The 15731-nt window shown below is 43.4% G+C and overlaps 1 protein-coding gene across 1 annotated transcript in view; it reads right to left on the bottom strand.

The window, feature by feature from the left end:
• The window catches only part of ITGA1 (integrin subunit alpha 1), a 183594-nt gene that overhangs the window by 112533 nt on the left and 55330 nt on the right, over nucleotides 1–15731 (bottom strand). The window lies entirely within an intron of this gene.

Genomic DNA, 15731 nt, shown 5'->3' with positions numbered 1-15731 from the left:
CTGCCCCTCTGGGGCATTGCTCTGTTGCAACCAGGGCCATTCTAGCGCCTGAGGCAGAGGCCATGGAGCCATCCTCAGTGCCCAGGCCAACTTTGCTCCAATGGAGCCTTGGCTGCGGTAGGGGAAGAGAGAGACAGAGAGGAAGGAGAGGGAGAGGGGTGGAGAAGCAGATGGGTGCTTCTCCTGTGTGCCCTGGCCGGGAATTGAACCCAGGACTTCTGCATGCCAGGCCAACGCTCTACCACTGAGCCAACCAGCCAGGGCCTCCACCATGTTTTGAATTATGAAAGCCATTCCTGAGGTCACCACTGAAAGCTGAGCTCTTATTAAAGAGAGAAATTATGTTCAAAGATTGAAGATTCAATTAAAAAAATTAAAAAGAAAATAAAAAGGATTGGGGACTACAAGAAAGGTCTATGACATTAATGGTATTACTGACCAGAAATCAATACCATGGCTTTGAAGAGCACACGTTTTAACATTCAAACAAATTTCCATAGTAATTCAGTATCTGTATAGTTCCAAGGGATTCAGGTTTTAAAACATGTGGGGCAGCGTGCCGACTTATGCTCACAAATGATAATGCAATTGCAGAGAGGCTTCCAGTAGCATTGGCCCCACGGCAAACCACGGTCGCCCATGACTGTAAACAGTCATTCCCCTGTTTTGACTCCAGAGGATGCAAGAATCACCATTTAAACCAGTGGTCCCCAATGTTTTTTGGGCCACAGACCGGTTTAATGTCAGAAAATATTTTCACAGACCGGCCTTTAGGGTGGGACAGATAAACATATCACGTGACTGAGACAAGCGTCAAGAGTGAGTCTTAGATGGATGTAACAGAGGGAATTTGGTCATTTTTAAAAAATAAAACATCATTCAGACTTAAATATAAGTAAAACAGAAATAATGTAAGTTATTTATTCTTGCTCTGCGGACCGGTACCAAATGACCCACGGACCAGTAGCGGTCCGCTGCCCGGGGGTTGGGGACCACTGGTTTAAACCATCGGGGGAGGAAGCTTTCTCCTTGTTGCTTCCCAAGGGAAGGCAGGAGAACATCTCCACCCAGAGACAGCTTCCGGTGCAGGCCCGAGATTTGCTGTTTCCTGTCCTGAATGGAGCAGAGGATGGAAGGAAACGATACACTACAGCCTCCTTACAGTGTTGGTGGCCGTGATGACCTCACAGGTTGCTGTTGAGATGAAACCAGAGGATATAGCTCGAGTTTACTCAACACCTGGTACATACTAGACGTTCAATGAGGTTTGATTATCTTCATCTTCCTTGTAGGTCGGGTGTTGGAAACCCTCTATGAGTGAGATTCTCTATTTAATGGGTTCTGGATGGTGCCATGTCCCATGTCTGGTACTGGGTTTCAAAGTGTACTTGAGAAGTTCCAAAGTATTCCCCTCCTAGATGTAACTCAGAATTCTTCTCCAAGAGCACTCCCTTATAAAATCACAGAGCATCACAAGGTACATTTAGAAGTGGTTAAATCCACTCTCCTTTGTTAAAACCATGATATAGCTACATGTATCCTGAAAAATTCTCTCTCCTTACCTTCTGTGGACTCTTCCATGAGTAAAGTCTAAATCCAGACTCTTAATTCACTCTATGTCCTTATTCATTATCTTCAAATTTTGCTACAGTATTAACTGTTTCTTTGGTGCGTAGAATTATACATAACTTAGAGAAACTTTTGTTCCTGTTTATGAAAATATATATCCTTATGTATACCCATTTATAAAATCTTCCTTGATCTCCCTCATTTGAAAAGTAATCTTTTAAACCCTCCTCTTTTATTTAAAAAATAATTTCTCCTAGAGATAATTATTATGTTCATTTGCTGGTTTCCATAACTGTACCATGTATAGAATGTTAACATTCAAGGAAGCTGCAATTTCCCAGAGTATACTGTACCACTGCAACTTTTCTACAAGTGTAAGTGTATTTCAAAATAAGACGCCCCCCCAAAAAAAGAATATTGAATAATTCTTTCTCATATACATGCCAAAAAAACCCACAAACACTATAGGAAACAGGGAGTAGTAGAAAAATTTCAATCATAATCCTGAAGTTGAAAATAACCACTACCAAAAGGCTGAGTCTTCAAAGGATGAATTATTTAAGAAAAATTTTGCTTACTATGTGCAAAGCACCTTCCATTTGGGAATGTTCAACCTAGGTAAAACTGCAATCCACCCTTCATAAATTCATTCTTGTGATGCCTTCTCTATCTCTATTGCTTTTTTATTCATTGCATTCTCATCACCTAACATGCTATGTAATTTACAAGAAAGAGATAATTACACTGCTCACAAAAATTAGGGGATCAGGGAACATGCAGATACTCCAGTACTTTCAGCCTTTTGTCTAGTGCATTTTCACCAATGAAATACAAGTTGGTTTTGCATTTCATTTGCATAATTGGACAACTTTCTTTGACTTGTCATTTGCTTTTCTGCTATTTCTATTTAATAAAAAAGTCAAATGCTTCTTTTTTTATTGCTTCATTTTGAAATATCCCCTAATTTTTGTGAGCAGCATATTAAACACTATTTATATTGTAGTTAGCTATGTGAGATTTTTTTTCCCCCTAGATTGGAAAATTTTTATTTATTTTTATTTTTTCAATTTATTTTTCAATTACAGTTGACATACACTATTATATTAGTTTCAGGTGAACAACATAGTCATTAGACATGTACATAACTTATGAAGTGATCACCCCAATAAATAGAGTACCCACCTGGCACCACAAATAATTATTATGCTATTATTGACTGTATTCCCTCTGCTGTACTTCACATTCCCACAGCAATTTTTACAACTGACAATTTGTACTTTTTAAAATCCCCTAACATTTTTCACCCATCTGCTGCTCCTCCCATCTGGTGACCATCAATTTGTTCTCTCTCTGTATGGCTGGAAAATTTTTCAAAGCAAGGGGCTGCTTCTTATCTTTCTTATTTCCTCAGCTCCTTGTACACAGATGAGCCATCACCTTTGTAGAAGGAAAGATAACACGTTGAAGGGGCGGTGGTATGTGCCAGCTGTCGTTAGAGGTGAACTGGGGACGATTTCATCTGAGCTCGGAACAATTTTTACGGCAATGGAAACTTTCAAGTCAGGACTTGAAGGGGAGGGAGAGGTGTGATTTGGCAGCGAGAAGAAACTATGCCCCAAGGATTTGGGAGGGTCTTTGCAAACACTAAGACACAACACGGGACAAATATGGAAGCAAGATTCTGGAGAGAGTCTCCTGGCCTCCACGGAAGGCCCAGTTAAGGACGAATGGGCAGCCCAGGCCCATGTTTGTACATTTCCTGCTCGTTCTTCACGGAGGGATGAAGAACAGCTGTGAACCATCTCTGCATAATGGCCTTTCATGTATCTGAAGACAGTTTTAAACACTGTTCATTCTCTACTCCCAACTAAAGAGTTCTTGCCCCTTCCCTCCCTTTCCTCACAGCTTTATTTTTATTGTTTTTGAACACTTTCAACAAATTGTTTCTGCTATGAGGAACACACAGAATGGTACTTCTACAGCAGGGTGTCTCAACTGCGGTGCTATTGACATTTGGGGTCAGAAACGCAGCTGTTATGAGGGGCTGTTTTGTGTATTGTCAGGGGTTAACAGCAGCCCTGGCCCCTGGCTGCTGATGCCAGCAGCACCCCCTGAGTTGTGAAGATGAGAAATGTCTCCAGACAGTGCCAAATTCCCAGAAGACCCAAATCACCTGAGTAGAGAACCAACGGTCCTCTGGATAAGGACCAGAACACCCCACGGAAGATCGTGTAGAAAATGATGACTGCAAACCAAGGAAGCAGCACCCGCATCAGCCGGGAGCTCCCACGGGGTCCAGGATCCCAGGCCCCGCCCTGCTTTCCTGGATCACTGTCTACGTCCAACCCCATCCCCAGGACGTCAGACTCCTGTGCGGTGTGAGAGGCACAGACCTGTAATGCACGAGCCCTCTTTTGTGATGTGGATGCAGGAAACAGAATTTCCCTCACTGAAAAGCACTCAGCATCCTCTGGACCAAAAGAGGATCAGAACGATCTTTTGTCAAGGTCAACTGCATACGTCTGGAGGGATTTTTCCAGCACTTTGTGATCTTCAGACGGTGCCCTCCCACAGGCCTGTGGGTGCACGGGGCACTGTCCACTGAAGACCAGAGCTTTTGGTTTCCTTTTTGGGCCTCTTTGTTTATTCCACATGTTGGGTGGAATGTCCGGGGGTGTGAGCTGCACTTTTTTCATTTCCTGTCCTCAGAATTCTCCAGGCAGCGTGCCCCGGGTGACTGTAAATCAGCCCCTTTCATGTGTGCCGGGGCACCAAGGGGCCTGAACTGCAGGAGATGACATAAAAAATAGTTTACATTGTGTTCTTTTGATTTAAAGTAGTGCCTCACCCATCTAAGGGGCTCCTTGGGAGCTTTCTGTTCCATTTTGTTACACACTACCTGGTCTCAGAACGTCATGTACAAGGAGTAGAGCGAAATCATACTTATCCTCAAAGTCAAACAAAACCAAGACAAACAAAACTTGAGGTGGCTCCAGGGGCCACATCAGGTAAATATGATGGGAAATAAAACACAGACCCTAGTCCTTGGTCAAAAATAAATCCTGGTTTCACACATACCAGCAAAAAAAATAAAAAATAAAGAGAGATATAGTGTATAGGATTATCCCCTTAATAATAACAACAAAATTGTGTACTTGCTATGTGCTACTCCTCATCACATGCTCCTCCACGTCTCATGTTCCAACTGCCTATGATTAACGCCAGCCATTGCCACCTTTGTGCGGACGAGGAGAAGGAGGCTCAGGACGGCAGAGAAATTCGCCTGCATTTCCCCAGGATTCCCAACTCGCTCAGAATGAAAAAAAATGTGTCCGTTTTTTTCTAACGTGGCCCTGAACTGGGAAGATGGCGGCAGGAAGTATTCAGAAGAAAGAGGCTACGAGTAGTCCCTGTAATTCCGTCTCCTGAGAAGCAGACTTCGGGAGGAGCCTCCGCAACAGTGGCCGTGGCCGGGAAGATGCTGGGATGGGGGGGCGGTAGAGAAAGAAGTCCTGGCCACAGTCTTGAGAAAGCTACAGGAGGGGCTTCAGCTCACATGCATGTGTTTAGGTAGAAAGAAATAAAAAAGCTTGCTTCCCTTCAAGTATGTTTATGTCTGTCTATTATCTATCTTATGGCTAAACACGGAGGAGGAAGATGAGGTGGTTGGTATTGCCAAGTGTCTCTTGTGAGGGAGAGCATTTGGGGCAATTTCTTTACCCCGGGATGGAGCTTGATGTGTAAGACATCCATGTGAGAGCAAGAAAGAGAGGAAGAAATAGCCTAGAGCTCTGTTGTGTTTTCTGCTCACAAACATCTTCATGTAAAGGGTAGGACTAAACCAGTGCATAAACTGTGGGGGTTAGCAGGACAGCAGTCATTACTCTATCAGCAAGCTGGACCTCAGAGCTTGCTAATTACAGAGAGTGACGATTTGTCCAGGACCAGGCTGGGTTAGTGGCGGAGACAGGACCTCAACTTCCGTCTCCTGAGGCCAAATCATCGCCTTTCTGTGATAACAGTGCTATTGATGTAGTCAGATCAATAAAATAAAATAACCCAGGTCAACAGAACCCTCCCATGGCCCATCAGAGCTCTCCCTGTCTTATAACTTTGGCATATTTGAGCCTGGGACCCACAGGAAGACTGGAAGGAGGGGGCACATCCTGGCACCACCACAGGGCACTGACCCATTGGTGAAGGAAGGCCTCCCCCCTCCATGTCCTCCGAGTCCCAGGAAAAGTCACAGCAGCCTGTCTGATTGTTTGCTTCTCAATGACGTAAATCTGTCTCTCCCAGGTGGTCCAGAAATTCTGCTCCCATAATATCCAGACTAGAGTATTAAATCCCCAATGGAATTTTGAATATTTTAAACCCCAAGCCCATGGCCCGAGGGTGATAAATAAATGATGATGACGGGAGACACAGAGTAAAATGCTATTGCTTTCTTTCAACAACTTCCTACACATGTTTATCCCATCTAGAAATAGTAAGGTGAATTATGAAATTAACTTTATAGTTGTTATTTTTAATATGGTGAAATGATGATACAACATTAAGGTGAGAAATAATAATTGTGTTCTTATAGTTAATTAATGGTTAGAGTACTATGGTAGTAGAGAAAGATGGTAGTCTTTAGGACTCTATGAACTTTGGGCTTAAACCTAGCATTCTCACTTATTTATTTATTTATTTATATTTATTTAACCACTCCACAAATACTAATCAAATCATTACCTTGGGTTGAATATATGCTAAACCCTAGAGATTAAGAAATTATAAAAGGGCAGTTCTCTTGTTATGAGAGCTCTTACTGGGAGTCTGGCTGGGAAAGAATACAGCAAGTGATTCAACTTCCACAAGCCTCAGCTTATCTTGGTTAAAGTGAGCTCACGCACGCCTTCCAGGTATTGGCTGCTGTGAGAAATACAAGTTATGTGTTGCTGCTACAGAGAATGTTCAGTACAGGAGTTAACAGAGCTCAGACGTAAAATCCAAGGTCCACTGACCATCGGCAGTTGGATTTTATTCTGGAAGAGGATTTTCCCCCATTCTGACAACCACATGTACCATAGAGAGTGACACAGATGTGTGAGAGCCCTGGGGCGGGACAGCGGGCTCAGTGACTCAGTTCCACCACAGACTTCCTGTCTCTGCAGCCAGGTCCAGGGCTGGCTGGGAGGGGGGCACGGGCGCCTGCTCTTGCAGGCAGAGGCTCTGGAGTCTCCATTTAGTGCCTCTTCTGGGATGTCCATCCATACTAATGGGGCCACTGTCACCATCATTAGCTGCCTGGGACAGAGCGCACATCTGGGCAGGGCACCCGCTGTGGTACATAGCTGCAGAGGCCCCGCCTCCCCACACAGGGCACAGGTGCATCCTGGGCCTGCGTCCCTCCTGCTGGGCCAATGCTCCCGGTGGGAAGAGTTCACCCATTGCAGCTCAAGTGGCCATCAACTCCCAAAGTCACACAGGCTCGCCTTAATCACATTGTGATGTGTAGGTGTTCTGCATGCCTCCAAATTGATGTTTTTTTCTCCTAAAATTTAGGTGACATATATTTAACTTTGAGGCACTCTGAGGAGTCGGAAGAAAAACATTTGAATGATACAAGTCGGTGAAAGTGGGAAGCCCTCTTCCTCACCTTGCAATAAATGATGAAACCCTCTTTATAATCTCAGGGCTGTGGGTCTGAAACCCTGAGTAGTTTCATGATTCTCCATCGGCTAAGTGAGTAGGGTCTCGGTTCCAGTGTGCATGGTTGCCTTACGCCATCAAGTCTGATCAAAAGTGTAACTGAATCCGTCCAAAAACATTACAGTGCCACACCATTCTTGTTGATTTGAATTCCGAGAGGGTTAGTTTCACAGAATTGCAATCTTGAGAAGGAGAGGCCAAAGCACCACAGTGGTGAAAGTGCCGGAGATAAAAATAGAATGAAAAGAAGACAATCTTGAGCAAAGAGTGAAGGATCAACACAGGTGTTTGGAAATGACATCATCATCTCCAACACAGGAATTCATATTTTCTGGAAAAAAAGAAAAAAGTACCATATCCAACTCAGAGTCTTCTTCAAACAATGGAACTTCCCTGTGCAGTTATGTAAAAAAGAAAAAAAAGAAACCACCACCCTGGCTCAATCAGTTTCACCATTCAAAGTTCTTTCACCAAAAATGATGTAATATGTCAGCAAGATCTCTACCTCCATCAGCACGTCCAGAAAAGCCAATCCAAATAAACACCTCAGTGCTCAAGCATTTTCCAAGCTTCATCCTGAAGAGCGAGCTGCTTTGTAGCTTCAGTGTGGGGCAGTCAGTGAATTGTTTTGACTTTTAGCGCTAATGTACCATGGGCCTCCAGTCCCCACAAATGGCACGGGGACTTCAAAGTGCGCGTGCGTCTGGGTGTATCTGCCGATGGCTGGTGGGAAGATGGCGAGGGGACTTAATTCTTGGCACACAGTAGGCGTGTGGTACAAGTTCGTTAAATGGAACAGGATGGAGTCAACAGAGGGATGAAGATCTCTAGCCTAAAGGTCTCTCTGGCTGTAAGAACTGGTTCTCTCTCTTGTAAGAGCTGTCCAGAATATTAAACTCCAATAGAGTGTTTCCCAAACATCATCTTTTAAAAAGTATCCTTAAAATTTTTTTTTCTCTGCATTAGTTGTTCCAGCATTTAGTTTCCTTTTCCATATCTACAGACATCTGCTGGTTTCCCACATCCTCCGACTGCATAGAGCCCCCTGCTCCGCATGCGCCCCTCCGACTGCCCGGTCTCCTGAAACTCCTCACGTCCCCGGACCCAATGCCTCCACCCTGACCACACCAACTTCTGAGTCCGTGTCTCACAGGCTAACAGAGCTGAGAACCTCAGGTCTCCCTGGATCCCGCCGCAGGAAGCATGCCTGCGTGTTTGCGCAGCAGCGGGAATGCAGAACTCTGGGCTCCAGCTGCCCCGGCGTCCTGGGAACCCAGCTTATTAATTTTGGGGACCCCACGGCATGCAGCACTGCACAGGGGCCAGCAAACGACATTTCCAAACAGCAGGCTTGAAGCTCGCTTGAGTGTTTACCCAGAAGCACGAGACACAAAGGCTTTGGGTGTGGAAGACTCTGACAGCTGTATTTTTGTTAACGGAAAATTCTCAGTGAGTTTTATCCATTTACAGATAATCTCTTCTCAGGGAGGCAGGAACATGCTGACCGTTTTAGGGCTATTCCTGTTAGTACATCTGCAGGTGCTTCCAAGGGCCAGGAAATAAGAAAAGGTAGTAGAGTAAGCACTGGACAGTAAATGAAGGCTATGGCTGGTTGGCTCAGTGGTAGAGTGTCAGCCTGGTATGTGGATGTCCTGGGTTTGATTCCTGAACAGGGCACACAGAAGGAGTGCTCATCTGCTTCTCTACCCCTCTCCTTCCCCTTCTCCATCCATCTCCCTCTCCCTATTTTCTCTCTTACTCTCTCTCTCTCTCTCTCTCTCTTCCCCTCCTTCAGCCATGGCTTAATTGGAGTGAATTGGCCCTGGACATTGAGGATGGCTCCATGTTCTCCTCCTCAGGTGCTAAGAACAGTTTGGTTCCTGAGCAACAGAGCAACAGCCCCAGATGGGCAGAGCATTGCCCCCTAGTGGGTTTGCTGGGTGCATCCCGGTCTGGGCACATGCGGAGTCTGTCTCTGCCTCCCCCTCTCTCACTGAATAAAAATAATAATAATTACTGCCATTTTGAGTTAGCTACACTACTTTTTCAAAGAGGGATAAGCCTAGATGTTTTTAAATGTTATGATTTTTTATACAAGACATTAGAAACACAGTCATCATGTAAAATGAAGTCTACCTAGATTTCATTTAGCCAGGGACCCTGAAGGGATATTAGCTCAACCCTGCTTTACCATCTCATTTTGTTTCATTTTCCAGGTTGCTCAGAAGCGGGAGGCAAAATATACAGGTTTATAACCTTCCTTTCTGATGGAATACAGTTATCTAAATACTTTCTAGTTTAACATGCAAGTGGTCAATCATTAACATTATTGCTTTAAGGGCTTTGTGAAGCTAAAGAAATAGAATACAGTGCAAACCCCAAAAACAAAACCTATTAAAACAAACAAACCCAATGGCTCATCCTAGAGTTTCCCATGGCTTTAACTAGCCATTTCAAATTTCAGACACTAAGAGATGTCATTACTGATTCTCCTGTACCACTTAACAAGTTAATTTTTCTGGATGGCTCGGTATGACCCCTAATAATACACTACCGCTTAAAAAACAATTTTGCGTTATTTTCCTTCCTTCTTGGCTACTTATTATAGAAATTTTCCATTAGATCATTCACGACCAAACATTCTTTTCATTCAACAGCTTTTTGGTACCTCTGTTCAATTTAAACCTTGTCTAGGAAACAGTGTAAGCTAAACAAATAGAACTTGTTATTCACCTGGAAAAAAGAAATTGGAAAATGAATCAAAAAGTATTTTTAAAGAACATGGGGGCTTGTTTGTAAGAGATGAAGGAAACCCTCCGTGGCCTGGAATGTTGAACTATTTCAGAAGGCAAGGGTCAGCAGAATGCTTGTTTTCTCTTCGGGGGAAAGAGATAATTTTTTTGATGCTATCTTTTCTGTTTGGAGATCGCTCTAAACTTTGTTTTCTTAGCTATGATTGTTGTTGCTAAGACCATAATGACCTTTTAGTACTTAGAACATAAGTTGATCAGTAACATCCTTGGATCCAAATCTTATTTCTACCCAGTAGCATCATCTTCTGCATCCTTTCCACTCGCCTACTAGGGTACCCTGAAACTGAAGTAAGTACAGATGTTATAGTTAATACCCCCCTCCTCACCGATTGACTGCCAATATTTGTCTTAAATGGAAGTGCTCTTGTACTTAGCCATTGGGTATGTGTCATGTACAACAATCTTAAAATTCAGGTAGAGGTTACCTAGGGACTGGGGAGCAGGGCAGAAAGAGAAGGAAGACAATAGGATCCAAAAGGAGATAAAAAGTGTGGCTTTAACTTTATACGTTTGTGGAGGGAAAAGGCTTTCTTCTCATGCCTGCCCTCACCCTGCAGGGGGAGGGGACGTCACTAGCTGCCACACTCCTTGTCTTTGTACCTGCTCCCCCTTCACACTTAACTGATTCGTGAGTGTGGAGGGAGAAGCTGTTCAGCCACTCAGTTGTCTCTCTTACTTTCTCTTGGAAGTCAGCCTTTTCACAGGGAAAAAAAAATTCTTTGTTCTATTTTTCCCATGTCGGGCTCTCAGCTGGTGCTGGAGAGCAAGCCAGCCTTATCTCAGGGTGGATGGTGGGAATTTCATTGATCAGCCGGGCTCCACGCCCATTCTTTGTCATTTCCCAGTTGGTTCTGACCTCAAGGGAGGGACAGACTTGCTCATTACTTGACTTTCTCAAAAATCCTAATGGTGTTTTATTTCTTATGAAAAAGAAACAATGATGGGGAAATGTTTAGACTTCAGAAAGCAGAGAACCGGGCACAGTCGTGTTTGTTATGCAATTCCTTTAATTTTCTTGTTAGCTTGATGTATTTCAGGAAAAAAGAAAGCTTATCAAGGTCCTCTATCTATATCATTATTATTACATGTTTGAAAATGCATTGACATGCTCTGACTTCTATAATTTCTTTTCATTTCATTAGATGCTTTCCCTCTTTTTAAAAAACAACTCTGCCCATCTAGGGCATTGCTCTGTTGCAACCTGAGCCATTCTAGTGCCTGAGGCAGAGGCTACAGAGCCATCCTCAGTGCCTGGGCCAACTTTTGCTCCAATGGAGCCTTGGCTGTGGGAGAGGAAGAGAGAGACAGAGAGGAAGGAGAGGGGGAGGGGTGGAGAAGCAGATGGGCGCTTCTCCTGTGTGCCCTGGCTGGGAATCGAACCCAGGACTCCTGCACGCCAGGTCGATGCTCTACCACTGAGCCATAGGGCCAGGGCCTAAACATGGTCATTCTTGTTTCTTAGAGAAACAAAATAAAAGACTGTGAATGAACGGCTTTAATTATCTTTACCCATTTCCTAATTACGACAGTCTTGTGACTTTCATTGGCCTGGAGAGCTCAGCAGAAGAAGACATAGGAGGCATGACTAGGATAAGGGGGCAATGCGATGACCCCAGAGGCAGGCAGGGTGAGCAACAGCTGGGTGGAGACCCGGCCGAGGGTCGGCTGTGGGACCCGCAATCGCATACTCCCTTTCTGGTAAGCATCACTGAGGGTGAATTTGAAAGGGCAGAAATTGTCAAAGACTTTGGAAGTGAGGTTAACACTATGATTAGCCGAAGTTCTTAATTAGTTTAAACAAATAAACTGGCCTGAAAATTGACTGACTGTCAGCATTTCCCCTCATTCCTTTCAATCATTTCCTCTGTGCTTGGCCGCATTCTAATTTCTTATTTCATGTTCCAGAACCATGCTGTTTATATGGGTGGGTCATTGCCTCTTTGAAGTGCAGACACCCGGAGCCATGGAATTCAGAAAAAGAGGAACCCATAATTCCTCCTATTCTCAGAAAACTTTAACTGAGAAATATGGAAGGCAAGTAACTTACTGGCTTTCTATTGGCCATTTTTACTTTACAAACACTAGGCATTCAGGGAAGATGTAAAAACAAAACAAAAACAAAAAAACAGTTCTTCACTCAATTTATAACTGTGCAGCACACCAAAGGTGGATCAGATATCTACCTCTGAGACTATAACCATATAAAGATGGATGGATAAATGCCAAGGAGGTCTACGATTGTCAAGGTTAAACAGGAGATTGCAAGATTATGGCGGGTGAAGGAGAATGTGTATTTGACAATGTTCCTCAAGTACTGCAACTTTAGAAAGCTTGTTGACCTTAATCATTTCTCACTGTTCCATGTATTTTTGCAACTCCAACTCTTAGATTATTATTTGGATCTTCCGAGGGGCAGAAATGAGTACAACTGAATCAATGTAACAGGAAAGACCTCACCTTGTGACATCAATGGAATCTAACACCGCATTTCCTCAGAAGAGTTTCTTGTAGTAACACACACACACACACACACACACACACATTTATAAATTCATCTATGCATTTTCCTTTCTGTTGCCAAAAGTCTATGTTTAAAAATACATAACTAGTTATAACACTGTCTTATTCTTGGATGGCTCTGTAGAGCCCAATGAACACAGTAAACTCCCTAAATCACATTTTACACCCATTAAAATGAGGGCTCATTTCACCTTTCCAATCTCATGACCACTTCTGGCTAAGTTGTGCCCTCCCCCCTTTAAGACCTGCGATTCCCTGATACATCTTATATTCTCGACTGAATCACTTCTTAGCCTTAAGAACGTCCATCCATCTTTCAAAGTTTATCGCATGGTCACCCTACTCAGCTGCTCCTACTGACAACCATCCTTTCTCTGTGTTCCCGCAGGACCCTTACACACGTATCCCATAGTAGACAATATTATATTACATTACAGTAACTAGTTTACATTTTCGATTCCTTTGTTGGATTATAAACCCCTTGAAGTTAAAAACTCTCATTCTAATCTTTAATGCCTTGAGCAATTTCTTGATATGACAAAGAGGGCTTGTTGAGTCCTAGTATCTATTTGTTCCTTTTCTTTAGTAATAAAATCTTTATCCAGGGAAGCAGAACCCTAAAAGACACGTTGTAGCCGTGTGTAGTTCTGTGACTACATGCTGATCAATAAAAGAAAAGTGGAAGTTTTGGGTGAGATGTCCAGGGAGCTCCTTACGCTGACCTGGCTCACCTGAAAGACCTCTCCATTTCTGCTTCTCCATTTTATCCTTCTTTAGTCCATCTTTTGTCTCCTTCCCTCAGTTATGAATTCCTACATGACAGGAAGACCTCTGTAAGGCACTAATCTGTGCCTGTCCTAATTTAAATACTGAAGCCCTACCATGCAATGTGACTCCATGCAGAGACAAGTAATTAAGGTTACATTAGGTCACCGGAGAGAGGCCCTCATCCAACAGGACAGGTCTCCTGATAAAAGAGGAAGGGACACCAGAGACTATCTCCACACACACACACACTGAAGAAAGGCCAGGTGAGGACACGGTGACAAGCCAGCTGTCTCCAAGCCAGGAGGGGAAACGCCACCAGGAACCAACCTAGATGGCATCTTGGTCTTGGCATTCTAGCCTCAAAAACTATGGGAAAATAAAGTGTCGTGGGTTAAGCAACCCAGTTTGTGGTGGTCCATCACAGCGACCCACGTGGTCTAACGTGAGCTCCAGCCTCCACGTCGGATTCTGAGGTGAACCCGAATGGAAATGACGTGCTAGGGTGTGGAGCAAGAAAACGGAAGCAGCACAGCACTGGGGAGACGAGAGAGGCACCACACCTGCCCAAAATACCTTCATTCACTCCCTTTGTTATATGTTATTCTGCATTGTTTTCGGTTACTTCAGTTACCTAAAGTCACAGTCTTGTCAGTTTCAGGGATGCCGAATCTTAACTGATTCACTGATACGGAATAAGTGTGCAGTGCAACTTGTTGAATGAACGAAAATATAATACGAATGATAGTGTTTTTATTTTTTCTTAAGTGAGAAGTGAGGAGGCAGAGAGACAGTCTCCTGCATGCGCCAGACCAGGATCCACTTGGCAAGCCCCCAACCAGGGGGTGCTCTGTCCATCTGGGCTTATTGCTCCATTGTTTGGCAATTGAGCAATTTTAACACCCGAGGCAGAGGTTGTGGAGCCATCCTCAGTGCCTGGGACCAACTCACTCTAACCAATCCATGGCTGCTGGAGAGTAAGAGAGATAGAGAAAGATGGGAGGAGGATGGAGGAGCAGATGGTCACTTCTCCTGTGTGCACTGACCAGGAATTGAACCTGGAACGTCCATACGCCAGGCTGACGCTCTATCTCTGAACCAACTGGCCAGGGCCTAATATTACTCTTTTTAAAGTTTTCTTATTGAGTCTAATTATCACCTCATGGAAATCTGCAATTATACGCAACTTTACCCAGCTGTTGTGTTTATTTTCATTTTGTTTTGCCTTTAACGGGTACAATTCAACTAAACTAACATACCTTCATTCTAAATGGCCAAATCACAGATCTGTTACATTTTAAGTACTACATGCATTTATCCAAACAGCTTCAATTTACTGAAAAGCATACTACTTCTACATATATTCCTGCAACAAAATAAACTTGCTGTAAACCATAACTTTGCCATCACATAAAAAAGAAACCTCAGTATCTACAACACTGCCCTCCCAAAAGAATTATTAGTTGCTACTGAATAAGCTTTCAGAAAACTCTCAGCTCTGGCCAAGATCAAGGTAGCAGAGTCAGATGGCATAACTTAAGAAAAGGCTGACTGTCTGGGATACACATATTCACCAGGAAACAGTTTTGCAGAAAATATGTGGCCATAATGTTTTAGGAAGCCCATAATATATTCCATAATGTTATGTTTTCCTTTAAGACATGGAAAGTCATAGGAAGAGTGCACCTTACAAAAACAGGTAACTAATGTGACACTTAATTAGTGTCACTAGACTGGGTACACTCTTGCATGAGGCAGCGTTCAGGACCCTGAAGGTGCTATATCATAGCTCAAACCAAGGAAATGCCATTTGACTGTTTTTATTTTTATTTCAAAGATGGTCTTTTCTGTCTGTTGGTGCCACACAAAGGTAACACTCCAATTTTAAAACCTTTGACAGTTTACCAAAATCAAACAACTAAATAAAATTAAACTCTTTTGAGCAATGGCATTAGGAGAAACTATATAGAGTCATAGATGAGCTATGGATATAATTCTGTTAGACTCAAGAGAGTCTTCTCATTATGTAGAATATTTTTTAGTATTTAAATCTGCTTCCAGGTTGCTAGTGGTAGTACTCATTTTCCATTCTAATCTGGTGCGTCTGAGTTTAAGTTATAATTTCCGTAAGAGAAATCCATTTGACTCAACCTGGGTCAAATTATTGAATTGAAAAGGACCTGCATTTAGTTAATTATGACTTCCCAATATCATTGACTGGCTTAAAGATAAATCATAGAATCTTCAAGTTGGGAGGCAGGTGACACCTCACCTTATGATTTAAGTTGCCCCTCTTGTTTCACCAGAGGTCAGCAACTCCCTTCTCTGGGCGCCTCCTTGCGCTCACTGAGGGTTCAGAAGGGGCTG

Source organism: Saccopteryx bilineata, chromosome 1 (assembly GCF_036850765.1).
Source record: "Saccopteryx bilineata isolate mSacBil1 chromosome 1, mSacBil1_pri_phased_curated, whole genome shotgun sequence".
Lineage (NCBI taxonomy): Eukaryota > Metazoa > Chordata > Mammalia > Chiroptera > Emballonuridae > Saccopteryx > Saccopteryx bilineata.
This window is presented reverse-complemented; position numbering and strand designations above follow the sequence as displayed.